General features: G+C 30.8%; 1 protein-coding gene across 1 annotated transcript in view; it reads left to right on the plus strand.

Annotated features, from left to right (window-relative positions):
* The window catches only part of LOC148300442 (lachesin-like), a 54,295-nt gene that overhangs the window by 40,037 nt on the left and 1,116 nt on the right, over positions 1–13,142 (plus strand). The gene's annotated exons all lie outside the window — the stretch shown is intronic.

Genomic DNA, 13,142 nt, shown 5'->3' on the forward strand with positions numbered 1-13,142 from the left:
TATCAATATTACAGGTGTCTCAATTTAATATGAAGCATCTATCGTTTATATATGAAATAGGAGAGGGCATTTGGAGTAAACTATATACTTCACAAATTTCTCAATCGATGGTCATATGATGATCACAATCAGCCCTACTTGCAAATCTATTGATTTACTATCCACTTATGAAAATAATCAAATACCTTTTCGAAGATATCAGTTTTAAAAAAAAAGCAATATGGATGGTAAATAATGGGAAAAAAGTGATCGTTACACTATAACGTTAGTATATAAAGTGATCAATTAAGCCAGACGAATAGGTCGTAAACCTTGAGACGCTCAAACTTCTATTTTATTACATGAATAGAAAATTATAATGATTGATTCTTTAGTACTTTAAGTAATAATGAGAGAAAAAAGTGGTTTATAAAGTTCTGCTGTAAGTTCTTGATAAAGAACATTACCTTTCATCATTTTCGGCCACTATATTGTAATATATCGACTGCTTTTCCAATAATTTGACCATAACTAAAAGAGAAAAATATTCTTTTTCTGACTAAATAAAAAATCGCTCTAGTGGTTCGTGATAATGTTTTAGTATTAAATCTCAGCACCAAATAAGAGATATTAAGTGAACTAGATTTAAGAACTGCGATCAGTTAACAATAACCGATAGATTATAGCTTAGAAATACTGCCGAATCACCGAAGTTTGCAGTTAAACCAAAATTAACAAGGGTCCTGTTTTCACGTCCATTCAACTAGTCTGAACAAAATGGACTTTTACTTCTTAACGCAGTTTTGGGATAAGTTTTATAGGTTTTTAGTAGAAAATGGTGCAGTGTGTCTTCTAGTGCTGAGTCGCAGGGAGGAAATGAATTTTCCTTTCGCTGAAATCATCTGATTTATAGACTAAAAATGGATTTTTGAAACCTGTAATGGTTGTTTGTACTTCAGGGCTTGGTTCATGACAGGAATATTAAACTGTGGGTCGAGATTTTCAGTGCGCTGCAATCACAACAAGATTTCGAAAGATGTTGAGAAACTTTTAAGATTTAATTATCATTTTCTAGTTTTAAGCTTCACATACGGTGTTTGATAATGGTGCGGACTTCATCAAAACACGTGTTATGATAGATTTTAAGAAAAATCGATATTTACCAAGTAAAATTAAAAAGAAAAATTGATATTACCACAAAGTGACCGCTAAATCAATTGGTGGAAGCGTTATTTAGGTTCAAGACATTATACATGTACATTTTGGTCATTAATTAATTATATGTCCGCCTCCGTAGTGTAATGGTCAGCACGCTCGGCTACCGTTTTGGAGGTCCCGAGTTCGATTCCCAAGGGGGGTAAAATAAATATAAGTGATTTTTTCACTGTAATATTTGGACTGGTACCTGAAGCGGAGGGCTGATCACCTTTCCTTCATGTGTAAACGATCAAGATAACACTGCGTTTATATGACACAGTGCCCTATGCACCATTGGGGTGCGGACACGGGTTTTATTTACTTATTATAATTAATAATAAAAAAAAATAGGTTTATTTATTTGAATGTAACGCTGTGTCGAAATTTCAAAGCAAACTGATAATTGCTTTAGAAGAACTAAGATTTTGAATGAGTGAACTATATTTGAAAATAATTGTGGCCTCTTCCACATTCATGCATTTTCTCATACCTAACCACCGATTATTTTGACCTCTAACCAGATCACATTCAAGCATTTAAAATACTCGATCACGTCAAGTTTTTCTCGGTCGTCCTCTGCTTCCATTTCCATCTACATTTGCTTCATATTTTTTCTGTTATTTCTTCATTTATTCAATTCGCATGCTCAAATCATCTCAGCATACCTTTCTTAATTTTGTCCATAATGCTTATATCAGCCTTGCATTCATTCCTTTTATCGCAATTCGAACATCTATCATCCATAGTTTTGCCGCACATTCATTTCAGAGATTGCATTTAGACTGTATTCATTCTACCTTCATCCTTATTTTGGCTATTCCATGCTTCACTTGCAAACATCAGGGTTGAAACCAAAACTTTTTTCATTTTCTTTAACTGATTCCAGTGCACCATTAACTATTTCACCGCACTTTCTCTCATTTCTTTATATTTATCAATTTCGTTATCCCTAGAAAACATACTTTGAAATATACAAAATCGTCTACCTGATGTTTATATTATTCAATCAATTAACTTTTAGATTCTTGGAAATTGATTCTGAAAATAAGCAAAGTATCATCAATGATTTAATGAGTTGTAGAATTGATTCGGCGTTCACTTTGTGGTAATATCTATCAATATTTAATAAATTGAACATATTTATCCATATTAAACATATTTAATGTATTTGGTAAGTACCACTAATTCCTAAAACCCATTGTGACACGTGTTTTGACGCGTTCCGCATCAAAACACATCGCTCACTCATTTCAACAACGTCATATATCAAAAATCGTCAATTTTCAGATTTGCATGTTTTCAGAATGCCCAGAAAATGTACCATATCCTAAGAAAAGCGGCATATTTTTAACTTAATATTTACCCGCTACAGGGCAGAAAGTATTGTTTTTTCATTTTGAAGAAAAGGTATTGTTTAATTATATTTTTAATATATGCTAATATTTTTCAAATAGAGAATAAACATTCAGGTTTGACCGAAAAAGATCTGTTGCACACTAAATAGTTCAATAAGTGGCTTGATATTTATTTTTAATACATTTTGTTATATTCTTAACCATTAAAAACGTTCTCCTGAAAAATCAAGTTTTTTGATATATGACGTTGTTTCAACAGAGTGAGTGACATGTCACAGTTGATTTTAAAGAATAGTGGTATTTACCAAGTAAAACTTAAATTAAAAATTGTAAAATTGTATTAAAAGTTGGATTTTTCCACCGACCGGATTGAATTGCTTTATTGTCCTTCCTAGAGCGTTCGTGTTTAATTTTTAAATTAAAAATTTTTTGTGCGCAAAAGTCGTGAGTTTTATCGTTGTACATATCGTACCAAAAGCTAGGGTAATTTGTATTAATAAAAAGTCCCACATTGGTCAGACCTGGTAGGTACAGTGTGGCCCATATATAGCGCGGTCAGCGTTACCAGGGAAGGCCATTTGTTACGATTTATTCGCACCACCCAGGACCGCAAGTATAATATAGGATATATTATAAAACGTGTGGTGGTACATAATATATTGTATGTACCCGAGGATATAATTCACTGGACACATACTGTACTTTTTTATTAAATGTCATCACGGAAAACATTCAGTTATTACATTCCTATATCGTAGTCGTACATGAGAAAGTGACCAACTAACAAAATGTAAAATGTTCATGAGGGCCATTTAAGTCACTTTTGTTTGGCAAAAAAATAAACATCAATACAGTTAGTATTTTTTTACAAGTCAATTTATTATACTTACAAGTTTAAAATCGCTTAAGGATTTTTTCAGGGCAATATTAAGCTAGTAAGATATCAAATAGGCAATAATCACGTTAAAAAAAATACACTTGGTTTCTTTCCCCGTATGACTACGATATATACTTTCATGTGTTTTTTAATCTTTAAAAATAAAAATGTTTTTTTGGTAGAAATATAAATATTTTAGTGTTTTTTTATTTATTAACAAAAATACTTAAATTTCATACAATTTCTGTAAACCTCAGCAGCCCATTATTGAAAATATGTATTAAATTGTGGTAGTGAGAGTTCAAACTCCAAAACTCTGACAAAAAATAAAAAAGTATTGTTAAAAAAAAGTGTCGGAAAATTCGTCCCCACAAAACAAAATCATAGATTAAAAAAAATAATATAATATTTTGTAATATTTTAATAATATAATATGCGTAGTGTAATGGTCAGCACGCTCAGCTACCGTTCTGGAGGTCCCGGGTTCGATTCCCAAGGGGGGTAAAATAAATGTAAGTTATTTTTTCACTGTAATATTTATTCAATATTACCCTGGACTGGTACCCGAAGCGGAGGGCTGATCATCTTTCCTTCATGTGTAAACGATCAAGATATCACTGCGTTTGTATAACGCAGTGTCCTATGCACCATTGGAGTTTGGATAAGGGTTTTATTATTATTATTAAGTATGTATTTGGACACACTTAAAAAGTTAAAAATAAATATTCATTCGTACATTTGATTCAGTAGCCTATATATCTTAAGTACTTAAATAAGTCCAATTAAGTTTTGGCAAATAAAGACATCGCTTTAATATGCTCAAGTATTTATATTTGGACAGTAATATCAACAAGTTAATTAATTAACTTCGCCGTTCAACAGTTTGAAGATAAAACGTTTGATTAATGATATCTTATGACGTTGGCGTTAAATCTCATATTAAATACTACTAATATATCACAGTGTATTGAGATCACACATACAAAATGTCATTACTATAAGTAGGTACATCCAATATTAATTTTGTAATTAAATTTATAAAATACAACATTTCGAGTGTGCCCAAATACTTGTTCACAAATCTGGATTATCTCCAATTAAAGGAATTATTTTTTGATTTCTCAACATAGATAAAAAAAATGTAGATGTCGGGGCATTTACGAGGCTTACGACTGTCATAGGCTGGCTTAAGTGATCGCTTTACACACGTGCAACATTCACCAATTCTACCCATAATTGACAACCACACTACTTAAGTTCTTGGAACTTCTATACATACGGTAATTGAGCAGAAACTTTCTTTTTCTTTCTATTACTTAAACCAGCCCATGATATTAAGTCCCGTAAATGCCCACCTTCTGTATTTCTTCATCTTTGTTGAGATGTCAAAAAATAATATAAAAAATAACTCCCCAAATTAGAGATAATAAAAAAGTGTTTGGACACAGTCCAAATTTACTTAATTATCTGGTCAAATTATAAGCTAAAAAAATTAAATGAAAAGGATATTTTCTGGCGTTCCTCATGTATGCTATTATGTTTTTAGAATTCGGACTTTATATAAAACAAATATAATGTTTCTGCTCAGAAAAAAAGCTTCTTCATCTCACCAATAGATGTCTCTAGTGAAAATTCTATTGATTGAAGTATTTGGACTGAATCAAAATGTTGTTTAAAACATACATCGCTCTCTCCTTTCAACAACGTCATTCATCAAAAAACTTGATTTTTCAGGAGAACGTTTTTAAAGTTTAAAAATATTATAAAATGTATTAAAAAATACAAATAGTAAGCCACTTACTGAACTTTTTACTTTGCAATAGATCTTTTTATGTAAAACTTGAAGGTTTTTTCTTCATTGGAAAAATATTAAGCATATTTAAAAAAAGTAAAAAAATAATACCTTTTTTTCAAAATGCAATAACAACACTTTCTGCCCTGTAGCGGGTAAATATTGAGTTAGTTAGTTAATATGCCGCTTTTGCTGGGATATAGTACATTTACTGGGCATTCCGAAAACACGCATAACTGAAAATTGACGATTTTTGATATATGACGTTGTTGAAAGGAGTGAGCGATATGTTTAAATGATGGTAATCTTTAGATACGAAAAGTCCTGTCTCACGTTATACGTTTGGTGAGTCTCAAGATTCTGGACTCGTCGGTTCAAGAGTTGAGGTAGTACCTATCCCTCAAATACCACTTAACGTCAAACTTTTTAGGAGTTTAGGGTTAATAGTAGAGTGGTCGGACGCAAAAAGAAGGCTTCATTTCGGCGGTCAAAAGTTTCCCGGACTTTTAACGAATACGTTTTAGTATAAATGTTTTAAAACGATATAACGATAAGAGCTTGGTTGAAGTGAAAACATGTTGCATTGACTATTACATTATGTATTTATTGATTTGATGTATGGAAAATTTGAAAAAATACGATTAATTAAATGTGAAAAAAAAATTTTTTGACGTCTCAACATAGATTAAGAACAATATCGTGTCGGGTTGTGGTCCCGTGGTTAGTGTCCCGGACTCTTGAGTCTCTGGGTTCGAACCCACTCAACCATAATTTGATACCTATTTTTTATAATGAGTCGCTTGAGGTCCCAGAAAAAGTATGAAATTGAAGTATTTTTATAAATAATTAAAACAAAAAAAATATTTTTATTTTTTTAAAATATGTAAATCTAGATATTTGCAGAGCTTATGACCCGTCACAGGTTAGTTAAGTGATCACTTAACCAGTTTTCCTAAATAGCCATGAAACAAGGTAGTTAAGGATATATATTTTTTAAATAAATATTTTCATTTTATTTATAACATTTTGAGTGAGTCCAAATACTGGTTCAAAAATCGGTGTTTTCCCCACTTAGGAGTTGTTTTAACATTTTTGACATTTCAGCAAAGATAAAGAATAACATGGAAATCTGGGTATTTACAGGGCTTTTGATTTGCCATGGACTGGTTATGTGATCACTTTACACACGTTCAACATTCACTATTCTACCTATGATTGACAACTACTATACTAAATTTTTTGGATCTCCTACATGTATCATTGATCTCATGACACAGTACACGTGAGTTCACAACAGCCATCTGTTTTGGGTTAAGAATGCTTTTATTTTTAATACGGATTCTTTTTACGTACTGAAAAACGCCTGAAACCATGATTGAAATTATTTTATGCAACTTATGACTTAACTTTATTATTTTATACAAAACATTTTAAATATAAAAAAGTGTTTGTTAATGATGAATTTATCTGCAACGTTGCAGAAAAAAGCTAATATTAAGAAAACGAAGCTTGCCGAAATCATCCCATAAATGCATCGTCGTTTTATGATATCTAATATTACTTTGCGAAATTGAAACAAGAATTCACTTTCTTCCCTCATCGCGGAATTCTTTCCTCGTACCGGGATCAGCATCGGAATTGTATCCTGCTGAATGGAAGGGACATGTTGAGTGCGGATTATTCTGTTCACGTTTTCATGAAGAGCCGGTAATGGATATACTGAGTACTCTTTGTACCGAATGTCCTTAATAGAATTTCGACGCAAAAAGGTTTTTTTTTCGTAAATTTTATTTGAATATTTTTTCGGTTTTTGATAAGGATATGTATATCTTTGAGATTCATTTTTTCGGCAGGAAAATTCTGACGTTATTTAAATATTGGTTTGAGTTTATACAATACTTATTGATAACTTTCAAAGGCATAAGTCGACTTTTGAGTCAAATTTCAATGATTTTTTTAGCAGTATGTGTTCATGAATTTAGTTCAAATTGTTTTTTGGATTGTTTTGTTTGTTGTATTACAAAATGTATTACATACAACCATCAATTTATAAAATTAAAATTTTTTTCCAGTATGAAATAAAAAAATAAAAACTAGCCAATAATCACGACGTTTCATGCCTCGTAGGCAGAAAGAAAAGAACGCAATACCAATCTGTTTTTGCAATCAACCATCGCCCCTTTCACATTCATGAACATCTACATACATGCTCGCCAATTATTCTGACTCCTTTCAAGTATTTCTAATATTGGATTTTATCAAGTTTTTCTCGGACTTACTCTTGAGATATTTTCAACTTCATTAGCATCATAAATTTGATGAAAAATTAAAATATCCTGAAAAGCAAAACACACATGCTTATGTTAAAAATAAATTCATGGAACAACGTAGAAATCTGAATAAAAATATTGAGTGATAGCAGGTGTCAAGGAGCATACTGTCCGCGATGAGCAACGTTTATTATTGTGTGTGTTGCTGTTAAGTTCAACAGATGGCACTACTATAGCTGTCAAAAAAGGTGTGTGAAAGACACATGATTTTACCCTACACGGGTTAAAATACCATAAACATACGCGAGTATTTAGATGTAGAGAAAATTTTAAAAGAAATGGTTAATTTCTTTAAGAGATTTAACATTTTAGTCAAACAAATACAATTTTTTTTTACGTCTCAAGATACATAGATGAAAAAAAATATAGAAGTCTTCTTGGTATTTACAGGACATACGACCCGTCATTGGTTAAATGATCAGTTTTTGAAACATTCACCATTCTACCCATGATTGATAACCACACAACTCAAGTTTTGTCAAACTATCATATAACCAACCTATAAAAGCCCTGTAAATACTCAGGTTTCCATATTCTTTCTCTATGTTCAGGTATCAAAAATATAAAATAACTCCTAAGTGGAAAACCCCAGATTTATGAACAAGTAATTGTAAAATAAATTTAATTTTTTTTGCTATATGTTTGGATGGTTGTGATGTATTTAACACCTCTCTATCCTACTCTATACTACCTATTATATATATATATATATATATATATATATATATATATATATATACATATTATATATATATATATATATATATATATATATATATATATATATATATATATATATATATATATATATATATATATATATATATATATATATATATATATTGTATATATATATTGTATATATATATATATGTATATATAATATGTATATAAAGATACATAAATATATTTAAAAAGTTTAATGAACCGACGTATCACTTACCTGGGAATTTTCCCTTTTTCTCGATTAACTTTCTAACAATAAGTTTTAATTAAAAAAAAACGTTTAATTCGTTACACATTTATCATCCACCCGGAAGCCAAAAGTTTTATGAGACTTACGTTCCGACCCTCATGTCGTCTTCCCTCCTTACTTTCAATTCTTCCAATATCAAAATTGATTCCGAAATAAAAAAGTATGAAGACCAAATTTATGAGTGAAATATTTTCTCGACGATGGATTGTGAATTTGAGATGAACTCTCGAAGGTTTACTTTTCAAGAAAAATATACTGAAATGTTATACAGTACTACTCAATACCAGGGGTGTATCATAACAGTTATCGGATTTTTTTGTTGAAAGATATAAAAAAAGTAGTATTAAGTAAAATCTTTTGACTGACATTTGAATGTTTTCACATGTCAATCAACTCATTTGAATGTCAATCCATAGTAGTCTTATAATGTGTTTCTATTCATAGGGCTGTGTTTTGATTAACACTTGATTACTTTGTTTATATAGTACACAGTCTTGTGTTTATATAGTGGCGCTGTCAAGGGATACCTGGAGAAAAGTCATTGCTTCCACAAGGGTCACAACCCTCAGTAAAGAGGAATAAGACGGAAAAGAAAAAAAAGTACGCAATTGCTTAATTGTTTAATAATAATAAAACCCTTATCCGCACCCCAATGGTGCATAGGGCACAGCTTCATATAAACGCAGTGTTATCTTGATCGTTTACACATGAAGGAAAGGTGATCAGCCCTCCGCTTCAGGTACCAGTCCAGGGTAATATTGAATAAATATTACAGTGAAAAAATCACTTATATTTATTTGACGCCCCCCCTGGGAATCGAACCCGGGACCTCCAGAACGGTAGCCGAGCGTGCTGACCATTACACTACGGAGGCGCTTAATTGTTTACCAGAAAATATTTATTTATACTTTGATATCTCTTTTATACAATATAAATCACATAAATACGTACAAAATAAGTGTAAATATGTAAAAATTACTCCTTAGTATAGAAACCCAGATTTTTGAACAAGGATTTGGACTCACCACGAATGTTGTGAATAAAATATTTGTGTTAAGCGTGATCAAATATGCAAAACACTACTGTGGTGCAAAGGACACTACAGGTTTATTTATGAATGAAATGAAATTTGGCGAACTTTCATTTACTTTCTAAATGTATGAAATGCTCTCACACTAGCAGTAAGATGCAGTAAAAGATGATCCTTAGATATTATTAAAACTGGCTCTTAGTTTATGTGTGTGTGAAACAAATACTAAAGACATACAATCTGGGAATGTTCATTATTAAATTCTCAAAGAAAATTCAAGCATTACATTAGTTCATGTTTAAACGGTGTAATATAAGTTTACATACATATTGAAACAGTTAAAAGAATTAATTTTAAATATTAAAAAATATAAAATAAATCGCGAGTACGCCCCTGTCTCTCATGGTGAAATCTACCAATCTTAAAAGAGAAGATAAAAAAATATATGAATATAAATTCGCTGTAGGTAGACATCTCTATAGGATTGTTGAAAGTTTATTTTTCGATAACAGTCATGTTACGGGAAGTAAACATTTAATTTAAGTACTTACCTTGTAGGTATTATGTAAATTTTTTAATTCTCGCAGATTTTTGAAGATGAAAGTTATGCCATAATATTTTTTGGTAATTTTAATAATGTTTTTTGGGAAGTGTTTCCTTGTAATTTAAGAGAAAAATATATTGTTTTGAGGAAAAAAACTTTTTTTTTATTTCTCAAAATAATATATCAATATGATCTACAAAGTTATTGCTTTCAATATTAAAAACATAAGAGAGAAATACTTTACAAATTTTTCAACTGTTGGAGCCACAGTCAGCAATACTTCTAAATCTATCGAATTGAACCAGCATGTGGAAGGTAATCGAGACCATTGCATATATACAGGTTTCAAAAATTAACTCAATATGGATGTTTAATAATCAATAAAATTAAGATAGGTGTGTTGAGATGGTTTGGGCATGTGAATCAAATGTGTGAAGAAAAAATAGCAAAACAAAGTAATTAGTCGAATGTAGCCTGAAATAGAAGCAGAAGACCGAGGAAATTTGGTATAATCAAGTATTCATAATATAATTGGGGGTTATGTCAGAGGTGTATGAATGTGGAAGAGGCAAGGATTGTTTGTAAAAAAATTAATGTAGGTACTTGGTTTAGTTTTTACCTTTATGCATAATGGAAGCAGGTTGCACAACTTTATTGCATAATAATAAATAATAATAAAACCCTTATCCGCACCCCAATAGTGCATAGGGCACTGCGTCATATAAACGCAGTGTTATCTTGATCGTTTACATATGAAGGAAAGGTAATCAGCCCTCCGCTTCAGGTACCAGTCCAGGGTAATATTGAATAAATATGACAGTGAAAAAATCACTTATATATATTTTACCCCCATTGGGAATCGAACCCGGGACCTCCAGAACGGTAGCCGAGCGTGCTGACCATTACACTACGGAGGCGGGCAAAGAGAGGTGTTAAGTTTTGTTTGATGTGAATTACTCGTATCACTCCAACCAATAATCCCATACTGTGCAATAGACTGACTTAAAACGCAATATTTTTTGACTTTTTGAATTTAAGATGATACGTTACATATTATATCGTTATATTATATAATTTATTTCAAAAACCTAAATGGTATAATTTTTATTCATAATCATACGAAAGGATGAGTTATTGTAAGAAATTTAAATAAAAGTAAATTGGGGCCCATAACGTTACATTTTTAATATTCTTTTAAGGATTTAGAAAGGTATAAAGGATCATTAAACATGTTTTCATGGAACAGTTAAGCGTTTTTTATGAGTTATTTTACTACGCAAATTTAATCCTTTTTTATTCCACTACCTTTATTTTACCTTTTGGTGTATTGAGCACTGCCTGAGATAAATGGTCAGGATTATCATGGTCGAAGATCATACAAAAGCTTGGTATTTTTATGGTTAGTGAGATATTGAATCATCGATGTTATTCTTTTGAAAAGCAATATAATTCAATGCAACTTCTGTCAAGGTGTTTTTATAATGATTTTTTTTTACAAAAATGTTAATAATATTGGTGAATAACCACTTATCGAGATTTTTATGTCTACCGGTTTCGAGACGTACCCGTCAGGACAATCACTACCACAGCATGCAAACAATACCACCCTTCACCACCATAGAACCATTTACACACTTAAAACTACACAAAGTGTTTACACATGCGATTTTTGGTCGACCCGAAGACCAACATGCACTAAATGTTTCAGCACAAACATGCGTTACGTGCCGAGATTAAACTTGCACTAGGATTAAACATATTAATTATCTAGCTTACATACTCGTCCGCCACTGTAGTGTAATGGTCAGCACGCTCGGCTACCGTTCTGGAGGTCCCGGGTTCGATTCCTAGGGGGGTCAAATAAATAAAAGTGATTTTTTCACTGTAATATTTATTGAATATTACCCTGGACTGGTACCTGAAGCGGAGGGCTGATCACCTTTCCTTCGTGTGTAAACGATCAAGATAACACTGTGTTCATATGAAGCAGTGCCCTATGCACCATTGGGATGCGGATAAGGGTTTTATTATTATTATTACATACTCGTAGGATGAAAGGAGTGGGCGAGGTTTGAATTGGATATTGGCGAATCTTCGAAACCGTTAGACATAAAAATCTCGGTGAGTGGTTAAATACTAATATTATTAACATTAATAAATGATTAAAAATGACTTACCACAAAGTAAATGCTTTAAATATGAATAATATTGAGAATATGTTTTTATTGCAAAGCAAAATGTGCACTTATTACATTAATTATTAATTATTGTTACCCATAAAATTTTGAGTATGTCAAAAATTTTGTTCACAAATTCTAGATTGTGCTTTACGAAGGAGTTATTTATAACTAGATGGATAAAGAAGAAAGAATAATTAAAATATAAGATTTTTTTAAAAATAACTATAATTATTTTATTATACCTTAATTATAATGTCTACCGGTTTCGAAGCTAACCGCTTCTTTATCAAGACTTATTATTATTATCCTTTATCAAGACTGATTAATAATTTATCAAGCGTTAATCAGTCTTGATAAAGAAGCGGTTAGCTTCAAAACCGGTAGACATTATAATTAAGTTATAATAAAATATTTAGCGTGATTTTAAAAGGAAGTAACTTTTTAATTATAAAACGGAAAATCATAAAGTTAGTGCTTCAAATATAAATAATAAAGAAGAATGTTGCTATATTTCGGGAAAAATCTGACACACATCAAGGTTTCCGCCACTCAAAAATTATTAATTTCAACCAAAGATATCGACAAAAAAGTAGTTCCAGGAATATCTTTTCAATTGAAGTACAAATATAATTTCCGAAATTTGATAAGTGTAGCTATCAATTCTCGGTAGAATTATGAATGTGTCAATATTAAATTACTTCATTTTATGGTTAAATAATTTTGAAATATTTTTTATCATATTGTAAATGATACATATTGTGACACGTGTTTTGAAGCATTCAATTTTACCGTTATCCATTAAAAATTTGTTTATTTTTATTTCCTTGTATTTTATTTATTAATTTTATTTATTTATTTTATTAATTTATTTTTTTTGTTTGT

Source organism: Brachycentrus maculatus, unplaced genomic scaffold (assembly GCF_059751285.1).
Source record: "Brachycentrus maculatus isolate JH-2025_06_01 unplaced genomic scaffold, ASM5975128v1 h1tg000715l, whole genome shotgun sequence".
NCBI classification, from domain to species: domain Eukaryota; kingdom Metazoa; phylum Arthropoda; class Insecta; order Trichoptera; family Brachycentridae; genus Brachycentrus; species Brachycentrus maculatus.